General features: G+C 39.7%; 1 long non-coding RNA gene across 2 annotated transcripts; it reads left to right on the forward strand.

The window, feature by feature from the left end:
* The first annotated feature begins 14,552 nt into the window (after positions 1-14,552).
* Positions 14,553-17,569, forward strand: LOC144220031 (uncharacterized). 2 transcript variants are annotated; one of them, XR_013331594.1, is made up of 3 exons: positions 14,553-14,616; positions 15,056-15,215; positions 17,408-17,569. It is a non-coding gene; the product is annotated as an uncharacterized LOC144220031 (long non-coding RNA). The 2 variants fall into 2 exon arrangements; XR_013331595.1 differs by lacking the exon at positions 17,408-17,569 and adding an exon at positions 15,584-15,693.
* The last annotated feature ends 4,902 nt before the right edge of the window (positions 17,570-22,471 follow it).

Raw genomic sequence — 22,471 nt, forward strand, 5'->3', positions numbered from 1 at the left:
GTGGGCTACTGGGAAGATTAAACAAGATAATACACACAGCAACCTCCTATACAGGCAACACACAAACAAGTTCCTCCATCATCTTCTGTACAATATAAATCCGCACAGAGGTTGGCAGCATATGACTATCTCTTGCTTAACAACTTAAATGTATTCTCAATAACCTGTGCATAAGTAAAAAGTCATTAACTTCTAAATTTTTTCTTTCATATAATGGGAGAAGGGGAATATAATGCATTCTATCCCAATCCAAGTTTTTAAAAATTCACAAACAGAAAATGCATCACTCGAATAACAAACAAACAAACAAAAAAAAACTAAAGTAATAAAAAACAATGGGAATATAACAAATGGAGATTACACACAAAATGTGAAGTAATAAAGATTTGTGACTCTCCTTTCCTTTCCTTTTTTTCCAAACATTTTTTTACCAATTTTTCAACTTTGTGGGAGTTCATGGTTATCTTGCACACAAATTGCACTTAAAAATAAATGCATAGTGCAGAAAAACACAGAGGAAAATAAAGGCTCAACATGAAAGTCGTCCAAAGTACATGTGAACTGCACATGTGTCCAAGAGACCTGACATTCATTGAAGATGCTGCCACTTTGCTTCTTACTCAGACTAAATGCATGAAGCAAAACTTTGTGAGCTAACCAAATAGGGCACACAGCTCAGATTTAACCCACATGATGTTCTTTGACTAGTGAATATAACATTAAGGAAATTGATGAGTATATATTTTTACCTGAAACTGTCGTGTCAAAAAATTATTTTTATAGTATATTCATTTAGTGCATTTTGGAGTAAGAAGCTTATTTTTACATGGAAAGTGGGGGAATAAACCCAGAAAGTGGTGTCACTTTTCAATAGCTGCTATGGTGAAAAATTGGCATCGTTGTGTTAGAGCAACCTATATAAGACCTTTTCCCTACATACTTCTTTCACTTGAAATCACTGTCAAAGTGAGAAATTCATTTAAAAAATTAAATTAAGTATAATAAGCACCTCAAACACTATTTGGATTGCTAAAAATGTTTTCTGTGTCCAGAAATCTGATCCCCAAGCACCTGCTAGCTGCTTCCCCAGTACCAAACTAGCTGATTGGGCGTAGTACAACCATGTGTCTAATTAAAAAAAAATCAGACTCCCTTGCAGCTAGGCCGTGCAACTCAGTTCTCTGATTAGACATAAGCAGAAATATGCCAATCAGAGCTTCCAGAGAAGCATCGTTTTCCAGATAATTAAGTTCTGATCCAACTGAATTTTTACCATTTCTCCTTCCTCTTCTCCCTTCCTGGAGAGCAATCTCAATGCCTGAAGGTGCAGGACCCATCCTGTGATACTAAGGGCAAAAGTCCCCAACTTAGGATACAGAACATGAAGAAGGAGGGAGCCCAAGATGTTTATATTAGAAAGGCCTGCATAAACCCAAACCGTCTGCTGAACAATCTGACCTTCCTGCAACATGATAAAAAAGACCTGATGTGGGGCACCTGCGTGGCTCAGTCGGTTAAGTGTCTGGCTTCAGCTCCGGTCATGATCTTATGATTCGTGAGTTCGAGCCCCGCATTGGGCTTTGTGCTGACAGCTAGCTCAGAGCCTGGAGGCTGCTTCAGATTCTGTATCTCCCTCTCTCTCTGACCCTCCCCTGCTCACACTGTCTCTCTCTCTCTGTCTCTCTCTCTCAGAAATAAACAAAACACTAAAAATATATATTTTAAAAAGACCTGATGTTATTTAAATCTACTGCTTTGCGCAACTGAATGAAGTCCCTAATTATTATGGGAAACAGATTGAGTTTACAATTTTCATTACCAATATTCTACATAGTACAAACAGGGTTTAATATTTAAAAAAATAAGCTGGCTCTATAATACATGAAAAAAATGAATTGCTTTTCCTAAAATTTCCATTGTTTAAATATGTATGAAATAAAACAGATCTTCAGCCTAAATAAACAATTATTTTTATTCCTCCCCGAATGCTTTGAAAATATTTATTTTAAGCTGAGTGAAACTTACATTTCAGGTTAATGATAATAAAACAAGGGATGCCTGGGTGGCTCAGTTGGTTAAGCATCTGACTTCAGCTCAGGTCATGATCTCACAGTTTGTGGATTCCAGCCCCACATCGGACTCTGTGCTGACAGCTCAGAGCCTGGAGCCCACTTCACATTCTGTGTCTCCCCCTCTCTCTGCCCCTCCCCTGCTCATACTCTGTCTCTCTCTCTCAAAAATAAATAAAAATGTTTAAAATAATAATAATAATAAAACATGATAATGAACCCCTAAATCCAAAGGGTCACAGTTATAGGATTTATTTGTTAGTTCATTTATTGATCCATTATTTATTTGTACTAAGAATCTTAAAAAAAAACAGACAGTAATGAAAGATCAACGTACAACAGTGACATTAAAATGGGGGTTAAAAATTAACAAAATACAGTTTGAAAGATAAATAATAATTATAATTGAAAACTAACACAAGAATAGCAAGGATGCTTAAACATGAGATTTTCCCCTAAGCTTCCTATAAGTCAAAGCAAGGAAACGAATGTATTAAGTCAAAGTGCCTCTGTTAGCTGACAGAAAGCAGCATCCCAGTTTGTCAAAAAATACAATGTTTACCAGCATACAAACAAAAAATTAAAAAAAAAAACCCTAAGATAAAACTATTATATGGTCCTTAGATACAGTGTCTCAAATAACAGAATAATAGCTTCCATTCCTATAGCACTCTGCAAATTGCAAAACATTTTTATTCTACAGAACCCTATAAAATAGGCAAAGCACATATTGCAATTACCCTCATTTTACAGATTAAAAAACTGAGGCTGTGAGGCTGGTACTATCAGCATAGCTCCATGAAACTATTGAAAGACTGGGAATCAGAGAGGTTTAAAAAATGAGCCTGGATAGCTGAGGGGGGAGCAGGATCAGTTAGTGCGATGAATCCTGGCGGAGGTAAGAGGGAGTTCATGGAATGGACAAACAGTTCTGTGTGTCTAGGTCAAGTCAAAGTTTCCTAGCAGATCTATCAAGGAAGCAATTCCATGACTGAGGCTGGTGTTCAGAGGTGAGATTAGGACTGGAGAGATTAATTAGGAATCATAAAGTAGAAATGGTACTTAAAGCCATGGATTGGCTGACAGGATCCAGGAAGATGAAGACCAAGGACAGAGGTGTGAGACACACTGAGAGGCAGGAAACTAACTGTAGAGAAGGAGCCAGCATAGAAGGTGGACCAGAGGCTGGGGACACAGGGTACAAACCTGAGGAATGGGAGTAATGGTGCTTAGAGGAGAAAGAGGTTACCTAGTCAGGATGTTGCCAAAACCTCAGATAAGATGTGAAAGTCGGCTTTGTGAATTATTATCATTGCTAACAAAATGCAGTGCTGATTGTGTGTCATTTAAGACCACATTACCTGGGCCAGCTTTTCACTGTCCTCCCCAAAGAACTTCATAACAAAGTTATCCACTTCAAGCATGAAAGGTTGACCGAGAGGATCACAACACTCCTCTTTTGGGCCAGTCCCTTCCATTTGGGATCATCAGAGGAGCGTCTAAGGCTCGTTTGCACTAACCCACCTCGCTCAATGCCCAGAAGGTCACATTCCAGGGGCCAGGAGGCTTGATTCAAAAGTAATGTAAGAAGCAGTGACCAGAGCACCACCCTTTCCGAGAGCAAACCTGGACACCAGCTGCCCCCAGGGTAAGCACTTTCTGTAACAAAGGAAATCCATAGCAATGGTGTCCAAAAGGAAAGGCTTGCATAACAGGTGGAAAAAAGTTTCTGCCTCAGTGTGGTTCTAATTCTGCACTTCTTTGAGATGTCTAGGACAATTAGACAACAGGACAGACACAACAGTTGTTCATTCATCCACTTGCTCTGGACAAGAGATGGTCCAGAGGAGGACCTGCTCCATGGAAAGCTGGACCAGATATGCTGGAGTGTCCCAGCTTCCTCCCAACACCTGCCTCTCCCTGTGGGTATCCATTCATTATATCAAATGAGGAAAATGAGGGTTTTTTTTTTAAGCCAGACATAAAAAGTAAAATCACAAAAAGTGGGCTGCACACAGCAGTACTGCTGGCTCAGCATGGCCTGGACAGACACCTGTAACACCTGCAGGCCTCTAATATGCTTCCAGGTAATTGTGCTCAAAGCCAGGAGTCACAGCCTGTGTTGTAGGACACATGCAACCAGATGCCCACCACACTGAGGCCTGTTATGAACATCAAATGGAGAGGTAATACTTCCAGCCACCAATTATTGAGTACTCACCTAGTATTTGCAAATGTTTCTTCATTTATTTCTCCCAACAAACATTCGAGGATGGTACTGGCAAGCTATATGAGAGATGCTGACAGTGAGGTCTGAGTGACAGATCTTACATTAGCAGATAGAGAAACCAGAATTCAAACCCAGCTTTCCTTGACTTCAAAACACATATCCCTTTATATATATATATATTTTTTTTTGAGAGAGAGAGAAAGCAGGAGGAGGGCAGAGAGAGAGAGACAGAGAGGGAGACACAGAATCTGAAACAGGCTCCAGGCTCTGAGCTGTCAGCATGGAGCCAGAAGCAGTGCTCGAACTCATGAACTGTGAGATCCTGACTTGAATAGAAGTCTAATGCTTAACTGACTGAGCCACCCAGATGCACCTAAAACTCACCTTCCTTTTAAAGCCGCATGCCAAGCTGGTTCCAGGGTTTGGTGTACTTAATTTTATGTAACTTCATTCTTCTCACAAAGCAAACCCAAATAGAGTTAAAGGTATTCAGGGTTTTAAAAAAAATCTCAGTTCAGCTTAGACAAAGGGTTATTTCAAAGTTAATTTTTCTTTCTTTTCTACCTGAACAGATTTCAAAATTAATTCTTTCCTATTCCATCAATTACAGTCACTTATTTACCATCTTCACAATTTAGCTTCTAGTTAGTTAAAATGTGCCTTTAAATTCTACTTTTTTTTAGTTAAATACACATATTTAGAAAATCACTATGACCATAAGTGAAAGTCAACTTTGATAACTGGCACATAACTCTAAGAAGCAATTAAAAACACCCATTCTTGTGTATAGCAGCTTTATCCATAGTTGCCAAGTCTTGGAAATAACTATGATACTCTTGAGTAGGTGAGCAGATAAATAATCTGTGGTCCATCCAGACCACGGATTATTATTCAACACTAAAAAGAAATGAGCTATGCAGCCATGAAAAGGTATGGAGGAAATTTGAATGCACATTAATAAGTGGAAGAAGCAAATTTGAAAAGTTTACATACTCTATGATTTTGACTGTATGGCATTCTGGAAAAGGTAAAACTAAGGAGACAGTGAAAAGATCAGACCCCGGGAGAATGGTGGAGAAGGAAGGGTGAAACAAGGGAGCACAAGGAATTCTGGGGGCAGTGAAACTACTCTGTAGGATACTATAATGGAGGATATGTGTCATTATACATGTCCAAACCTACAGAATGTACACCACCACGAATGAACCCTAATGTAAACTATGGAGTCAGGGTGATAATGATGTGTTAATGTTGTTTCATTAGTTGTAGCAACTGTACCTCTCTGATGGGAGATGTTGCTGGCAGGAGACAGCTGTGTATATGTGTGGGAGGAGGACATATGGGAAATATCTGTACCTTCTGCTCAATTTTGCTGTGAACTGCTTTTAAAAAATAAAGTCTGTGAATATAAATAAATAACATACTATACACACACATATATTTAATATGCTGATGCTCTGGGTGAAATCATTCTATAAATTGATGATAGAGAAATAACACCTCGTTGACAAATAGAAAGCCCCCTAAATGTGGTGAGAAGTAATCTTGGGCGAGGAACTTTTTTTACTTATTATTTATTAACAATAAAATTAAATTATTTTATTATTCACTTATTTTTTACTTATCTGATAAATGGTCAGAGATAACCATTTGAACAGGCAATGAGTGTACACGCCACCCAAAATAGCACACTGCTCTAAAGTCTTACGAGAGCCGGTTTTCTACAACAAAACCATTCAGCTGAAAGATGGATTATAGCACACTTGATTAAAAGCGGACCATCATCATCTACTTCTTGATGCAGCCAATCAGAGCTAGCCAGATCTAGGTAAAGTAGATAAGTTTGGTCCCTATTGACCTTGGCATCCCTTTTCAGAGCTCTGTGAGCTTCTCACCCTCTGCCAGCCCCTATTCTTTGTCCAATCTCCTAAGAGCCGTTCCTGAAGCAAACTGTCACCTAATCCCTGACAAGGAGTGGGTGATGAAGCCTATAACTCTACTTTGCAGCAGTAGATGCACTTAAGAGGGAGATATGGGACTCCCCATGCCCTCCAAACCCCGTGGAATTTCACCTCTAAATGTTAGACATTCATGCAACTTGTTGAACAATGGATGGGATATTTTAGGCAAGTGGCGTATCCCCTGGTTTCTCAGATCTTGCCAACTACCTTTTTATGAGATCTTTACACTTCACATACAACCAGTCATTACCTCTTCTTCAAAAGCTTTCAGTCAAGCTCTAATTTAAACACCAAGACATTTTCTTCCTTGCCATTACTGAAAAAACATCTACAAGAGAAAGTCCATATTTTAAAGACCATAAAGCTTGGAGGGAATAATCCACAGCCTAAATTTGTTGAAACAAAAAAATAGTGTGTGTGTGTTGTGTTTGTTCTTTTCACTACTTTCTGTCTAGTGGTAGTAATGTTGGTACCTCTATTTTAGCATATCTCCCTTCTTGGGCTTGGGAGACACCAGAATCATTTCTTACTTGGATCCCCAGCACAGTGCCTGACCATAATATTCAACAAGTAGATGAATGAATGAATAGATGTGCTTTCTATTTTGGAACCCATTCTTATATGAATATAGTGTTTTCTTTTTTAAAAAAATTTATTTATTTCTAGGAGAGAGAGAGACAGCGTGAGCAGGGGACGGTCAGAGAAAGAGGGAGACACAGACTCTGAAATAGGCTCCAGGCTCTGAGCTGGCAGTCAGCACAGAGCCCGACGCGGGGCTCGAACCCACGAACCGTGAGATCATGACCTAAGCGAAAGTCGGACGCTTAACCGACTAAGCCACCCAGGCGCCCCATGAATACAGTGTTTTCATTCATATCATTTCTACTTTTGAATCCTAAAACTCAGGTATTTGAAGGAGCAAGTCCTAAAAGCTTTTGAATCACTTTCCTTTAAACTTATAATTTATAAAGTATATTTAGATTCTCAAAAGGAGCCAATGACAACTTTGGCCAGCAGTCAACTTCCCAATTGGGTTCCTGACCTTGTCATGCATGAGCTGTAGGTTTTTGGACTTCTGAGCCTCCATGTATTAATTTTCCATCTGCAATTTGGGAGAGCCCTGTAGATACAAACTCTACAATGTGGAGTACGGGAAACAGTCCTGGAAACCCAAGTGTCAGATTTACATTTTCCACTAATTTCTTGCCAGTACATAGCCTAGTCACATTACCCCCAGGATCTTGGATTGTAAACCTAGATGTTTACAGTATATAAAAGATGTCTTTATTTTGAAAGTCACTGAGATGGATTCCTCACAGCAAGTGTTGCAAAGTCCTGTTGGTTTTCTTTTTATATAATATCTCTCACATACTCCAAGAAACTACTCTAGGTGAGACCTTCATTACTCAAGTAGTTTGGACTCTTCCAAAGGCAGAAGCTGGCACAAGGATTTGAATTCATATCACTAATTTGAGAAGTGATCCAAGGAAGCACTGACAGTGACAGGAGAATCAATAAAGAGTATGTGGATGTACAAGTTGCTGCTAGTGGACTAGTGGGCAAGTGGGACTCAATCCCATGGGCACTCTCTGAGAAATGGTGAGGATCACACCTCAGACCACACATATTCATGAGTGAGAGGCTGGGAAATTTATTGAACAATTCCTTTCCTCTACTGGTTGAGAGTTTCTCCTAAGACATTAACTCTCTGTCATTTCTAACCTGCTCCCCTTTCAGGCTGAGCATGCTACTGTAGCCAGAGAACACCCTTAGGTGGAGACAGGTAGGAATTTATCCACATGTAGGGAACTGTATCAGAAGGGAAACAGTGTTTCCCACAATTACCTTCCATCTAGACAACTATGGGACTATCTGCCCATCTCTTCTCTCCTTAGTAAGGTCCATCCTACTCACTGCTATATTCCATAAAGCCAAGGGACCAAGGGTTCCCATAGTGTGCTAAAGGAAGCACATTTCAATGAATGCAGTCAGTGGATGGATGGATGGATGGATGGATGGATGGGAACTACTATGTCCAAAGCAACATTATAAGGATGAGGACCATATTTATTATCTATTTTGTGTAACAAATTGCCTCCAAAACTTAGTGGCTTATAACAACAAACATTAATTATGTCACAGAGTTTCTGAGGGTCAAGAATCCAAGAACAGCTTAACTGGGTGGTTTTGGCTCAGGGTCTCTCATGCAGTTGCTGTCAAGTTGTCACCTGCAGCCACCATCACCTGAAGGCTTAACTGGGGCTAGAGGATCCACATCCAGGATGGCTCCCTCTTATGGCTATTGCTGGAAGACCTCAGCTCCTTGTTGACTATTAGCAAGGAGACTTGGGTTTTCAACACAAGGGACATTTCACTGGGTTGCTTGAAGATCCTCAAGACAGCACACCTAACTTCCCCCAGAACAAGCAATCCAAGAGAGAGCTGGAAGGAATCCACAGTGTCTTATGTTACCTAATTTTGCAACTCATACACCATCACTCTCACCTTTCTCTATTTAGAAATGACTCACCAAGGCCAATTTAATCCACGTGCAAGGAGAGAGAAATTCAGCACCATCTTTTTGAAGGGAATGTCAAAGAATTTGTGGATATATCATAGACCACCATAATGACCACGTTTCCCTTCAACCCCCTGAGCCAACCACATAAGCACTCATTCTCACAGCATTCAAAACCTTAAGCCTTGCCATTCCAGATATAACCTCTCCACTCTTTCATAATCTCTCACACTAACCCAGTTCATCTGTCTTCTGGTCATCACACTGGCATGTTACTTCCCTAGCTCAGAGCCTTTCTTACTACTGTTTTTTGAACACAGATATTCTACAGATTTTATCATAATCACATCCTACCCATCCATCAAACGGAGCTCAAACTTCACCCTCTCCATGATGCCTTCCCCTAATGCCCCCACTGAAATCTTTTAAGTACTTTGTACCATATATTACACGGGTCACCTTTTTTTTTTTTTACTTCAAATTGTATTCATGTCCATGCCTTATCTTTCCCAATTAGACTATAATTTCCTTAAAGTAAGAACTGGCCTATCATAATATGTTCAAGAGTTCTTCTCCAAATAACCTAATCTTTACACACTCTACTGTTCAGTGCCACGGTCTGTAAACATGTGGGTGTGGCTGTGCTCCAATCAAGCCTTATATACAAAACAGGTGTCTGGCTAGATTCAGCACATGGGCCATGGGTTGCCAATTCCTGAACTAAAATATTGCCTAGGTATCATGAAGCTCTAGAATTCTAAGATTCAGATACAGTAATTGATGTAACTATTTAATATACATTTCTTTGGAATTTTTTGTTGTGGAATTGTGTATATTTTCTGCTGTGTCTACAATCTGCCCACATTTTCTTTATAAGAAAAGGAATATTTTAATTTTACAAATCTTTGATAGCTTTAGAACTCATTCTAAGGGAATAGAGGCTGGATGTGTTGTACACATGTAATTATATATTAACCATGTCCTTAACGTTCTTTTATTCCCAGACAATAATTCTATTGTCTACAATTCTTCGATGGCTAATCAGGAATTTCTATTCAAAGCTTTTAAACCATTATTTTACAAAATAGTGTTAATTTCATTTTTGATTCATATGTTTAAATTATTAGCTTTTTAATAAAATCAGATATGTATTAATAGTTTAAGTATCAGTGACCCACAACCCTATACATGAATGTAGTGTGACTATTTAAAGAGTGAAATTGAGCTCAACTAGCATATAACACAAAAATAAATAAGAGTCAAATTTTAGTGAGAAGGCAAGAGAATGTGAAGGATATACATTTGAAATGACAAATCATGGATTATATGAGGGAATAACATTGTTCAACAAAACCGCTCTTAAAAACCTCAACCCCCCTTTACAACAGTGAACACGAAGCTTGAAAATTGCCCTGGTGATAAATGAAACTTGCTGTTTTCAGGAAAATGTCAGGTTGCAAACTATACTCTTGTTTAAACAGAGCTAAGAGAGAGGCCACTGTGTGTGCTTGACAGTGACAAATGGCTTCCAGAGAAAATAAGGCAGCGTCTACCCATCCCTGCCTTCAGCAAACCTGTTTTGCCGGCTGTTAAACCTTTGGCCTCCTTTCTATCTGTCTCAAGTGATCATGGGAAATGATTGTAAATCGCTTAGTGTCTTCACATTTACATAGACCCCTTCATTGCAAATATTTCACACCACTTTAAAGTCTGCATATGTGAAGAGTGTGTTACCTGAAATGTAATTAATAAATAAATGTTGAAGACTTCAACCAGTTTTAAATAATCTCCACTATCTTTGCTGACCATAGATAGCTCTTCCCTGGTTATCTGTGGAACTTTGAGGGAAGTATATTTAAGCCTCAGTATCTCAAGGTCACCAGAATTTAAAAGAAAAAAAAACCTGATGCTTATCTAACAAAGTGAGAAAATAAATACTTAGGTCAAATTCTGTGACCGTTGTGAACAAAGGATGGGCCAAATTTGCTGAGTTAGTTAGCTCTGGAACATGATGGGGGAATCTAGCCTTTTTCTATAATACTGTGTGAGGATTTTTATTCTAATTATGGGACACTGTGGATAATAAAGTTTACTGAAATGTTATTTTGAGAATAAGACTGTCCCATAAAGAGAGTGGATAAATTATGGTTTGTTTTTACATTATAATATAGCACAGCAAAACAAACAAACAAAAAAAAGGACAAACCTCTGGTACCTGTAAAACACGCATGAATCTCACAAACACAATCTTGAGCAGAAGGAACCATACACAATCATACTAACAGTATGATGCCATTTATGTGAAGTTGGAAAACAAGTAGACATACTTGTGGTAACAGAAGTCTGAATAGCAGTTAATTCTGTGTGGAGATGGGATTAGACTGGGAAAGAGCATGGGAGAAACTTATGGATTCTTCATATTAGTGGTAGTTACATGGGTCCATATACAGTTATAAAAATTAATCAAGCTGTATGCCTAAGACTAGTGTACAGCATGAACTGTAGGGTACATGAACTTATGCTAGTTCTCAATTTTTTAAATCCTGAAGGTAAAATATTAATAGATGGTCAATAATTCTAAAATAAGAGATAGTAACTATAGAAAAGATACAACAGGACACCAGCAAGTCACTAGTGGGGAATACAAACGGGAATATAACTGGGGAACAGAGGAAAAGAGCATGAAAACAAAGGAGAGAAGAAACAACAGTGGAATCAGGAAAGAAAAGCATTAAGTGTAAGTGAAAGACAAAAATAATTAGCTTGAATTAGGCTTTACCTTCAGAGAATCCCATGTGATGTACAACTTCTTCATGCCTAGCTTTTAATCTGTTTTCTAATCAAGAAGAATAAATTAGCAAAAAGAGCTAATTTTTGGACCAAGTAAGGTAGAGGCAACTAGCTTTATAATCATAAATCAAAACATACTAGAGAAGCACAAAAATCCAGTCAGTGTGGTAACAGTCCAAAATGCGCAGGCAATGGAGGACCGTGGGGGAGAAGAAGGGGGGAAAATAGTGGGGGAGAGGGAGGGAGGCAAACCATGAGAGACTCTTGAATTCCGAGAACAAACTGAGGACAGATGGGGGTGGGGGAGAGGGGAAGGCGGGTGTTGGGCATGGAGGAGGGCACTTGTGGTGATGAGCACTGGGTGTTATATGGAAACCAACTTGACAATAAACTATCTTTTTAAAATGCACAGGCAAGCTAGGTGACTAAAATAAACAACCCAGAAACAAGAACCTTTAATTTAATTTAATATAGATGGTTCCCGACTTATGACACTTTAACTTAGGGTTTTTCTACTTCATGATGGAAGGAAAGAGATACACATTTAGTAGAAACTGTACTTGGACTTTTGAATTTTTATCTCTTCCTAGGCTACCAATATGCAGTACGATCATCTCTTGTGGTGCTGTGAGGTGGCAGCAGCTGCAGCTCCCAATCAGCCAAGCAATCACGAGGGTCAACAACCAAAACATTTAGAACCACCTATTCCCATACAGCCATTCTGTTTCTCACCTTCAGTACAGTGTTCAAAAGATTACATGGGACAGTCAACACTGTATTTCAAAATAAGCTTTGCGTTAGATGATTCTGCCCAACTATAGGCTAACACTGAGTATGTTTAAGGTAGGTGATACTAAACTATGATGTTTGGTAGGTTAGGTGTATTATATGCATTTTCAACTTAATATTTTCCATTTATAATAGGTTTTTAGGGATGTAACCCCACCATAAATTGAGGAAAATCTCTACATTATAAAAAAGTTATCAAACATGAATAAGGATGGGTAAAAGTATTCAATACAATTGGTTAAATCCTATATAACCTTCACGGGGCGCCTGGGTGGCTTAGTCGGTTAAGCGTCCGACTTTCGCTTAGGTCATGATCTCGCGGTTCGTGGGTTCGAGCCCCGCGTCGGGCTCTGTGCTGACTGCCAGCTCAGAGCCTGGAGCCTGTTTCAGAGTCTGTCACTCCCTCTCTCTCTGACCCTCCCCTGCTCACGCTATCTCTCTCTCTTCTAGAAATAAATAAAATATTTAAAAAAAAAATCCTATATAACCTTCTCAATATAGAACCAGAAACATTCCCAGAGGGTGAGTGGGGGAATGCCCAAAAGTCTTAAGAGATCTGATTACCACTTGCAGAAAAGCTGAAGTAAATATTAACTATGAACATGGAGTTAACCAAAAACATGTCAGAAAAAGTACAGATGTTTGTGTTGTTGTCAGAAGCCCAAATTGAAATACCCAAAGCACTTCCTCTCCTATGGGGTCAGAGGCTCTTCAAGGAAGATGTGCCTATTACTGTCATTTTCTTATTTTGTGGCAAATTTATCCTTTTCTAATCCCTCTTTTTGGGGATGAAGTCCCCACAAGATCTGTTGAACTAACATACAACAGCATGATTTCTTGCCCACTTTTCAATTTTTGATGATGGTACACTGGTGAAATGAAGACAAGTAGAAGGGGGAGCACCTACTCATATATATAACTTAGTAACTTTCTTTTAGTAACTTTCTTTTTAAAAGAAAAAATTTTAATGTTTTTTATTTATTTCTGAGAGAGAGAGAAAGAGACAGACAGACAGACAGCGTGAGCAGGGGAGAGTTAGAGAGAGGGAGACACAAAATCTGAAGCAGGTTCCAGGCTCTGAGCTAGCCACCAGCACAGAGCCCGACACGGGGCTTGAACCCACAAACCATGTGATCATGGCCTGAGCTGAAGTCGGATGCTTAACCGACTGAGCCACCCAGTGCCCCAGAACTTAATAACTTTCAAAGGAACAATCCCTAGGGATTCCTGGGTGGCTTAGTCAGTTGAGCATCTGACTCTTGATCAGTTCAGGTCATGATCCCAGCCCCAAGTAGGATCAAGTCCCAAGATGGGTTCCACACAGAGCATGGAGCCTGCTTGGGATTCTCCTCTCTCTCTCTCTCTTTCTCTCTCTCTCTATCTCTCTATCTCCCTCCCTCCCTCTGTCCCCATCCCCTGTTCACACATGTTCTTTTCTTAAAAAAAAAAAAACTTTTTTAATCTCTAAACCATTAACTGAACATGCTCAAATTAAATGTATCAGAAAGGAATGATTTAAGACCCAGACAAACATTTATGTTCTAGAATATTTATTGCAATGTGATCTATAAGAATAGTAAACTTTGGAAAGTACCTACTTGTCCACCCAAAAGAAACTGATTAAATAAACTGTAATATGTCAGCATCATGGAACATTATACAACCAGTAAGAGTTATGCATTTGAAGAATGCATTGTTTCATCCTCATAAGACCCTATGTGTACTATTTGCACTCACATTTTAGGAGGAAGAGAAGCTAAGATGGCAACATATTAGGAGGACTCTAGGCTTGCCTTGTCCCTTGAACACAGCTAGATAACTATCAAATAGTTCTTCATTCTCAAGAAATTGACCTAAGGATCAACAGAATAGACAGGCCACACAACTACAGGGAGAGAAGAGGCCACATCAAGGAAGGTAGAAAGAGTGGCTATGTGGTTTGGGGGAGCACACACATATTACAAACAAAGAAACTGAGACTCAACATGGTTGTTGGCAGGAGGTCTCAGTTCCTAACTGCATGGACCTCTTCCTAAGGTTGCTTGAGTGTACCCATGACATGGAAGCTGGATTCCCCCAACAGCATTGAGCCAGAAGAAACAAGACAATGTCACAATGTCTTTTATGACCTAACTTCAGAAGTCACATGTTTATGGAATTCCATTGGTAACACAGGTTTGTTACCCCTTTACAATGTGGGAGAGGACTACAGAAGCACATGAGCACCTGCGGGAGAGAATCAGTGAGGGCTTCTTAGAGGTTGGCTGTCATGGGGATCTTTACGAAGGGGGTTTCACTGTAATATAGACAAAGCCAATATTTTGAATATTTTCTGTCAGAATTGTGACAGAATCTCTCCAAGCCATCCTGGGAGTCACTTCCTCAAAGACTAAAAAACAAATTGTTTTCTTGCTTGAGGATGTTGGGAACCTGATGGTTGATGAGCCAATAAGTATATATGTATATGTGTAAGACCTGGAGACAAGATGGCAAGGTTGTGGTTCCCTCAGATAAAGTCAAATCCTACAGAGGAGCACTCCACCGATGGCCTCTTTACTTCTTTCAGACTGTAAATTCCTCATCTCTTTCACATATTTATTTCCAAATAAGCATAAGTTGCATTGGGTAGCGTAATTGCTGGTGCCATCATTTAGCAAATAGAATTTAGTGCCTATTACCTGCCATTCCTCCCTGCCAGGTGCTAGAAACTCAGTGCTGAAACAGACACAGGTGCTCAGGAAAACAGGTAGCAGGTGATGCATTTGGGCAGAGTTCCAAAACCTCTTAACTTCACCAATACAGTATTCCTATGGACATCTACATTTGAAGTTAGAGGATTGCAGTTCAATTTTCCAACAGTAAGTAATTTTCACTGCCATGACTGTAGATGTGTGTCCTGGGATAAGCTGAGTAATGTTTCAAGTCGCTGACCTGAATGAGGCCATTTGCAAAGGATGTAATCTGGCACATAGTTTTCAAGTTCCTATTCCAAAAATCCATAGATTTCATTCCCTGAGGTCTCAGGCATCAGAACTGATGGAAAAACAAGGTGGTTTTAGGAGATACCAGTGGATTAGTCCCCAAATTCCCTAGAGGAACTGTTTTGAAATCCACCATAATATAATTTTGGTTGAACAGTAACCTAATGCTCTATACATTTTGTGACCAACACCGGAAAAAGGATATGAGAAATATGGGGAAAGTATCTATTTTATTTATATTTCAGGTAGCACCTTTCTCCAAGGAGCTCAGAAAGCTGCATGAACACTAATCAGCATTATATATGGTGCTTCTGTTCTCATGTGTTTGTTTGAATTTTTCAGTACTGCTTCCACTGTGGTTTGTTTTTTAACTTTCTTTCTCCTGTTGCTACTCACAGTTCTAATGTTCTGGTATATCCATTTACTAAAGTGACTCAAGACTTATGTTTTAGGAATCTAGAATACCAAGATGACATGTTTAAAAATAGAATATTTTTTATGATTGCAACCTAGTTATTCAGACTTTGATATATTACATGTTGAATAAATGCATGAGCCACTAAGAAATATTAACAGCATGTCTTGCTTATGTCAAAGTGCCAGTAAATGTACATAGAGCCACTGGGAACAAAAAATACCTGAAAGGTAGGTACAGGTGCTCTTCATGTGACCCAGTGGGGCTCAAGATAATAGCTTTAGTAGTGATTTGGCAGCAGTTGGGCAGAAAGATGTAACTTGGATTTGAAGCCAAGACAGGCCACCTAGAGCTGCCCTGCAGTGGGAAAACCCAACTTCATGGTTCCTGCATCCAGCCCCAGAAGGGTGGCTGGGTCTCCTTGCCCAGAACTTCAGAATAGTAGGATTCAGAAAACCATGTGTCCTGGGCTGTTTCCAGCACAGAAGTGAGAAGGTCCTGGCACATTTTAGTGATGATGAGAGAGGCAGCACAAGAAAGGAGAAGGTGGGGCCTGGGTTTTGGTTTTCTGTTGTTCTTTTTGCTTTTGCTACTGAGGCCCAATATCCCCAATCTTGGGCAATGCAAACCTAAACACACACACACACACACACACACACACACACACAAAACCAACCCAGCAAGCTATCACCAATCATATTAGCTCCTTCTCTGGGGAAAGATTAAGCAAGGGAGAAGCTAAAAGTTTCCATTCCATGATTGCTCTGCCTTGAAAACCAAGATGTGATGAGGGCAACAAGTGTTCATTTTACTTGCATTTGACAGAAGATGGGGTCATGGGAGAAACTGTTTTAATTACGGACATTCTTAAGGATGTAGAGGGGAGGAGTGTGGGCAAGAACATTACTTCAGCCTCCCTTTGACAACTGCCATCAGTTATCCACCATGACATTTTGAGGAGAAATGAGCAAAAATAACCATTATCATGTTGTCATAAGCTGTTTGGTGGCCACTAAAATGTAGTCTTATGGTTTGACCTCCTCCATGAAATAGCAGACTGGCTTCTCCTTCCGTCTACTCATCGCCTCTCCTTCCACACCCAGCCCTGAGACCGCATTCTCTGTTCAGCCTCAAAGTAAGGTCAAACTTCGAGCCACGTTGGTGATGTCTGTTGGTTTCTTTCCTACAGAAGGAAAATGGTAGCTGAGGAGTTTTGTGGCTTGTATTTCCCGGTGTTATGAATAAACCACTTATGTGCTTAGTTCCTTTTAGGCCAAGCCAATTGTCTTTCAGGCACAAGGTACAATTTGCCTCACTGCATACATGTCCCAAAGGCAATAAAGATCCTTGCCCAGTTTTCCAAATCAACTGACTGCTGGAGACCAATATCACCTGAGCAGCCTTCCTGTCACACGTACCTCTTCAGATCCAGGGGGATGTGGCTGGGGGGGAGAAGGGAGGGGCACTGTCACATGTGCAGTTGCCATGTCTTGGGTCACATGGGTGAATGAATGATGAATGTGACTGCCTTCATCAGAGCTGTGGCTTCCAACAAACTCAGCCAGCTGACCCCTGCCAGCACTGCAGCCACCACTCAGCTGGCTCCTCCACTCCCTGCTGACACATCCAAACACTCTCCTTGTTGCCTTGGCAGACAACCTTAGTCCTTAGATGTGGCTGCTACAAGGCGCTGTGGAGTCCTGGATGAAGACCTGGTCCAGATTCTGGTTCTGCACATTAACTAGACATGTCAACTCGGGAAAATCATTCCATCCTCCCAGTCTGAGACCCATGACCTGCAAGATGAGGAGGATAAGTGAGGTTTTTGTTGTTGTTGTTGTTTCTAAAAAACATATAGATGATTCCAGCTATGGTGGACTAGTTTCTTTCTTTCTTTTTTTTTTAATTTTTTTAATGTTTTATTTATTTCTAGGAGAGAGGGAGAGAGAGACAGCATGAGCAGGGGAGGGCCAGAGAGAGCGGGAGTCACAGACCGGAACAGGCCCCAGGCTCTGAGCTGGCAGTCAGCACAGAGCCCAACGCGGGGCTCGAACCCATGAACCGCGAGATCATGACCTAAGCGAAAGTCGGACGCTTAACCGACTAAGCCACCCAGGCGCCCCAATGGTGGACTAGTTTCTAATAAATCAAACATCCCACATAGAACGACTACAAAAGTTGGATCAAATATTAAAAATACTTTCCTGGAGGCAGCAGAGAGTTGAGAAGGTAACAACAATTTGAGGGGCCATGATCCAAGGCAGAAGAAAAACAGAGGTGATCCTATGTTTGGTCTAGCCCTTGCCTTTGACAGATTTGTAGATTCTAAAGCATCGACCTAAGGGCCTAAAGACTGAATGGCAAAACAGACAAAACCAGCAGAAAGTGTTGGCCAGAAGTCTGAGATATACTAGGTGTAGTTTTATGTGCTCTCCCAAAGCTAGGTAAAGGGAACAAAAATTAGACCTCAGAGCATACCAAAGAAAAGCTCTATATGATACCATCAGCTCTGGGAGGGACCACTGCAGGGATAAATCCTAGAAATAATGGCAAACCAGAAACACACCAGCCAGGACAAAGGCTGGGCTCAGCTCCTGACCAGAATAAGATGACCTCCCCTTCTTTAGCAGCCTGTGTAAAGCACAAGTAAAGTCTATGAAGAGAAGACTGTCCAGAGCTTTAAGTTTTCTCTGACATTTCTAAAATATAGCATTAGGCATTTAATAAAAATTACTTAGCATTACCAAAAGACAAACAACATGAAAAAAAAAAAAATATATATATATATATAGTCCCACAGAAAGTCCAGGTAACAGAATTCCCAGAAAGGAACTTTAAAAATAACTGTGGTAAATATGCTCTAAAAAAAAAAACAGAAGAGGGAGAATTCCAGCATACAATTTAAATCAATTTAAGAAAGATTCCATACTGAAAAATAAAGGAACTGAAAATAAATGGGTTCAAAAGTAGATGAGAATTAACAAATTGGAAGAAAGATCAGTAGAAATTAACTAAACTGAGGCACAGAGAGGAAAAAGATGGAAAACACAGAAAGAATATAACAGAAATATGGCACACAGGGAAGAAGTACAATATACTTCAGAGGTAGAGGGAGGAGATATTTAGCAGAAGCATTATTTATGAAATAATGGCCAGGGTGCCTGCTGGCTCAGTCAGTTAAGTGTCTGACTTGATTTCAGCTCAGGTCATGATCTCATAGCTTAAATTTTTTTTTAATGTTTCATTTATTTCTGAGAGAGAGAGACACAGTGTGAGCAGGGGAGGGTCAGAGAGACAGGGAGACATAGAATCTGAAGCAAGCTCCAGGCTCTGAGCGGTCAGCACAGAGCCCAAGGCAGGGCTCAAACCCACGAACGATGAGATCATGACCTGAGCCGAAGTTGGACACTTAACTGACTGAGCCACCCAGGCACACCTCACAGTCCTTGACATAGAGCCCCACATCAGGGTCTGTACTGACAGCACAGAGCCTGCTTGGGATTCTGTCTCCCTCTCTCTCTGTATCTCTCCTGCTTGCTGTCTATCTCTCTTTCAAATTAAACTTTACAAAAAGAAGAAATAATGGCCAAAAACTTTCCAAAAGTGACATAAGCATAAAAGCTTAACAAAGGAAACCACAGCCAGCCTATCATAGTGCTATTAGATAGGGAAAATTGGGAGAAAATATCAGTAAAGATATGACTTAAATGAGACAATTAGCAAACTTGACTTATTGAACACAAATGGAATATTACAGGATATTCATGCTTTCTGAGCCCATGTGGAAAATTAGAATAGTAAGTGTGTAAAAGTAAAAATAAAAGTGTGAGGTCATAAAACAAGTCTTAATGAATGTCAGAGGTTTTAAACCAAAGAGTATATGCTTTCTGATCACAGCAGAATTAAGCTAGAAGTCAGTATAAGAAAGATAACTAACACAATCTCTTAGTTTGCAAATTAAATAATACACTCTTAAAATCCCCAGAGACCAAAGTATAAGTCACAGTGTAAATTAGAAATTATGTAGAACAAAGTCATAGCAAAAAATATATATATATCAAAAATCGTAAGATACAGGGAAGCCTGGTAGGCTCAGCATGCAGCTCTTCATCTCAGGGTTGTGGGTTTGAGCCCCAGATTGGGTGTAGAGATTACTTAAAAATAAAATCTTTTTTTTTTAAGCTTATTTATTTATTTTGGGAGACAGGGAGCATGTGCAAGTGCATGCACAAGCTAGGGAGGACAGACAGAAAGGAAGAGAGAGAATCCCAAGCAGGATCTGCACTGTCAGCTCCAAGTCAGACTCAGGGCTCAAACTCACAAACCATGAGATCATGACCTCGTTCAAAATCAAAAGTCAGGAGCTTAACCTATTGAGCCACCTAGGTGCCTCTTAAAAACAAAACCTTAAAAAAAAAAGTAGTGAGCTACAGTAAAGCCATACAGAGAGGAAAATTTATGGCTTCAAATGGATATTTGAGAGAAAGAGTAAAGTAAAATTAATGAGCAACTATAGAAGTTAGAGGAGAGGCGCCTGGGTGGCTCAGTTGGTTAGGCGTCTGACTTTGGCTCAGGTCATGATTTCACAGTTTGTGGATTCAAGCCCTGCATCTGGCTCTGTACTGACAGCTCAGAGCCTGGAGCCTGCTTCGGATTCTGTGTCTCCCTCTCTCTCTGCCCCTGTCCCACTCACACTCTGTCTCTCTCGCTCAAAAGTAAATAAACATTAAAAAAAATTAAAAAAAAAAAAAGGGGGCACCTCAGTGGCTTAGTCGGTTAAGCGTCCGACTTTCCCTTAGGTCATGATCCCGCGGTTCGTGGGTTCGAGCCCCGCGTCGGGCTCTGTGCTGACTGCCAGCTCAGAGCCCGGAGCCTGTTTCAGTCTGTGACTCCCTCTCTCTCTGACCCTCCCCTGCTCACGCTGTCTCTCTCTCTCTCTCCTAGAAATAAATAAAATATTTTTAAAAAAATTAAAAATAAATAAATAAATAAACATTAAAAAAAGAAGTTAGAGGAAAGGATCAAATTAAACTCAAAGAAAGGACACAGGAATAATAAAAATGATATAGAAAACTAGTGTACAATACAAAAATCTAGAAAGTCAAAAGTTAGTTCTAGAAAGGAAGAAAGGAAGGATAGAAGACACAAATGACCAACATCAGGAATGAAAAAAAGAACATTACTGCAGATTTTGGAACATTAAAAACATGAGAAAATATTATGAATCTTTTTAAAAAGCCTACCAATATAATACAGGAAGATGAAAATATGAATAGTTCCATATCACTTCATAAAGAAAATGTTAAATAAATTGAATATGTAAGAACAAAACTTCCTTGAGGAAAGTACAGATCCAAATGGCTTCACTGGTGAAATCTATGAAATGCAGAATAAAGAGAGAATACCAATCTTACACAAACTGCCAGCATGCTGGAAAAGAGAAATTCTTCCTAAATCTTTTTATGAAGCCAGCATAACCTTGATACCAAAATCTGAAAAAGCCATTTAAAGAAAAGGAAATTTGCAGGCCAATGTCAGTTGTAAATGTTGGTGTAAAATGTTTAACAAAATATTATAAAACTAAATCAAGTAATACATCAAGAGAATACTATGTCATTCCAAGGTTGAGTATATTTCTAAATTTTTTAATCTTTTTTATTTATTTCTGAGAGAGAGAGAGAGAGACAGCGTGAGCAGGGGAGGTTCAGAGAGAAAGGGAGATACAGAATCTGAAGCAGGCTCCAGGCTCTGAGCTAGCCGTCAGTACAGAGCCCGACGCGGGGCCCGAACTCACTAACCGTGAGATCATGACCCGAGCCAAAATTGGTCACTTAACCAACTGAGCCACCCAGGTGCCCCCATTTCTAAAATGCAATGTTAGCATTCAAAAATTAATAAATGTAATCCCCCACATTGTTAGAAAAAAAGAAAATCGTATGACATGATAGAGTCATAATGCAAAAGGAGCGTTTGGAAAAATTTGACACACTTTGGGTTAAACATCCAACTCTTGATTTCAGCTCAGGCTTAAAAAAACATTGTAACTGATAGATAGTGATATATTCATACAGTGGAATATTATAGAATAATAAAAACAAATATTGACTGAGAGAAGCCAAACACAAAACAATCCCCAATAAATTATTCCACTAATATCCAGCAAAGTTGTCATTTGGTTTTGGAAATTATGACTGGGCTGAGCACTGAGGAGATGTAAGGGGTAGTTTGAGAAGAGAAATAAGGAGGTTTGTGGGTGCTGATAATGCTCTATTCCTTGAGCTAGTAAAAAGCCACAGGAATGTGTGCACTGTGTGAAAATTCATTGAACCCTAATTGCTGACTTGTATGCTTTCCTGTTGCTGCTTTACTCTAACAAAACAGTTAACATACAATTGGCAGCCACCACAGTAATCACTATTTCAGGCAAGAATCGTGAGTGAATGCTAAACTGAGTGAGGTGGCGCCATGATGAAGAATAGGATATTTGTCATATCCAGGTGTCTCCTCACAAGATATTTTTTTTATAAAGCTAAATATCTGATTTATTCACCAAGTTTGACTATTTTATTTTTTCAAATTTTTTAAGTTTATTTATTTACTTTGAGAGAGACAGAGACAGTGCAAGTGGGGAAGGGGCAAAGAGAGGGAGAGAGAGAATCCCAAGCAGGCTCTGTGCTGCAAGCACAGAGCCTGATGCAGGGCTCAAAACCACGAAACC

The sequence above is a fragment of the Crocuta crocuta genome, unplaced genomic scaffold (assembly GCF_008692635.1).
Source record: "Crocuta crocuta isolate KB4526 unplaced genomic scaffold, BGI_CrCroc_1.0 scaffold209, whole genome shotgun sequence".
Taxonomy (NCBI): Eukaryota; Metazoa; Chordata; class Mammalia; order Carnivora; family Hyaenidae; genus Crocuta; species Crocuta crocuta.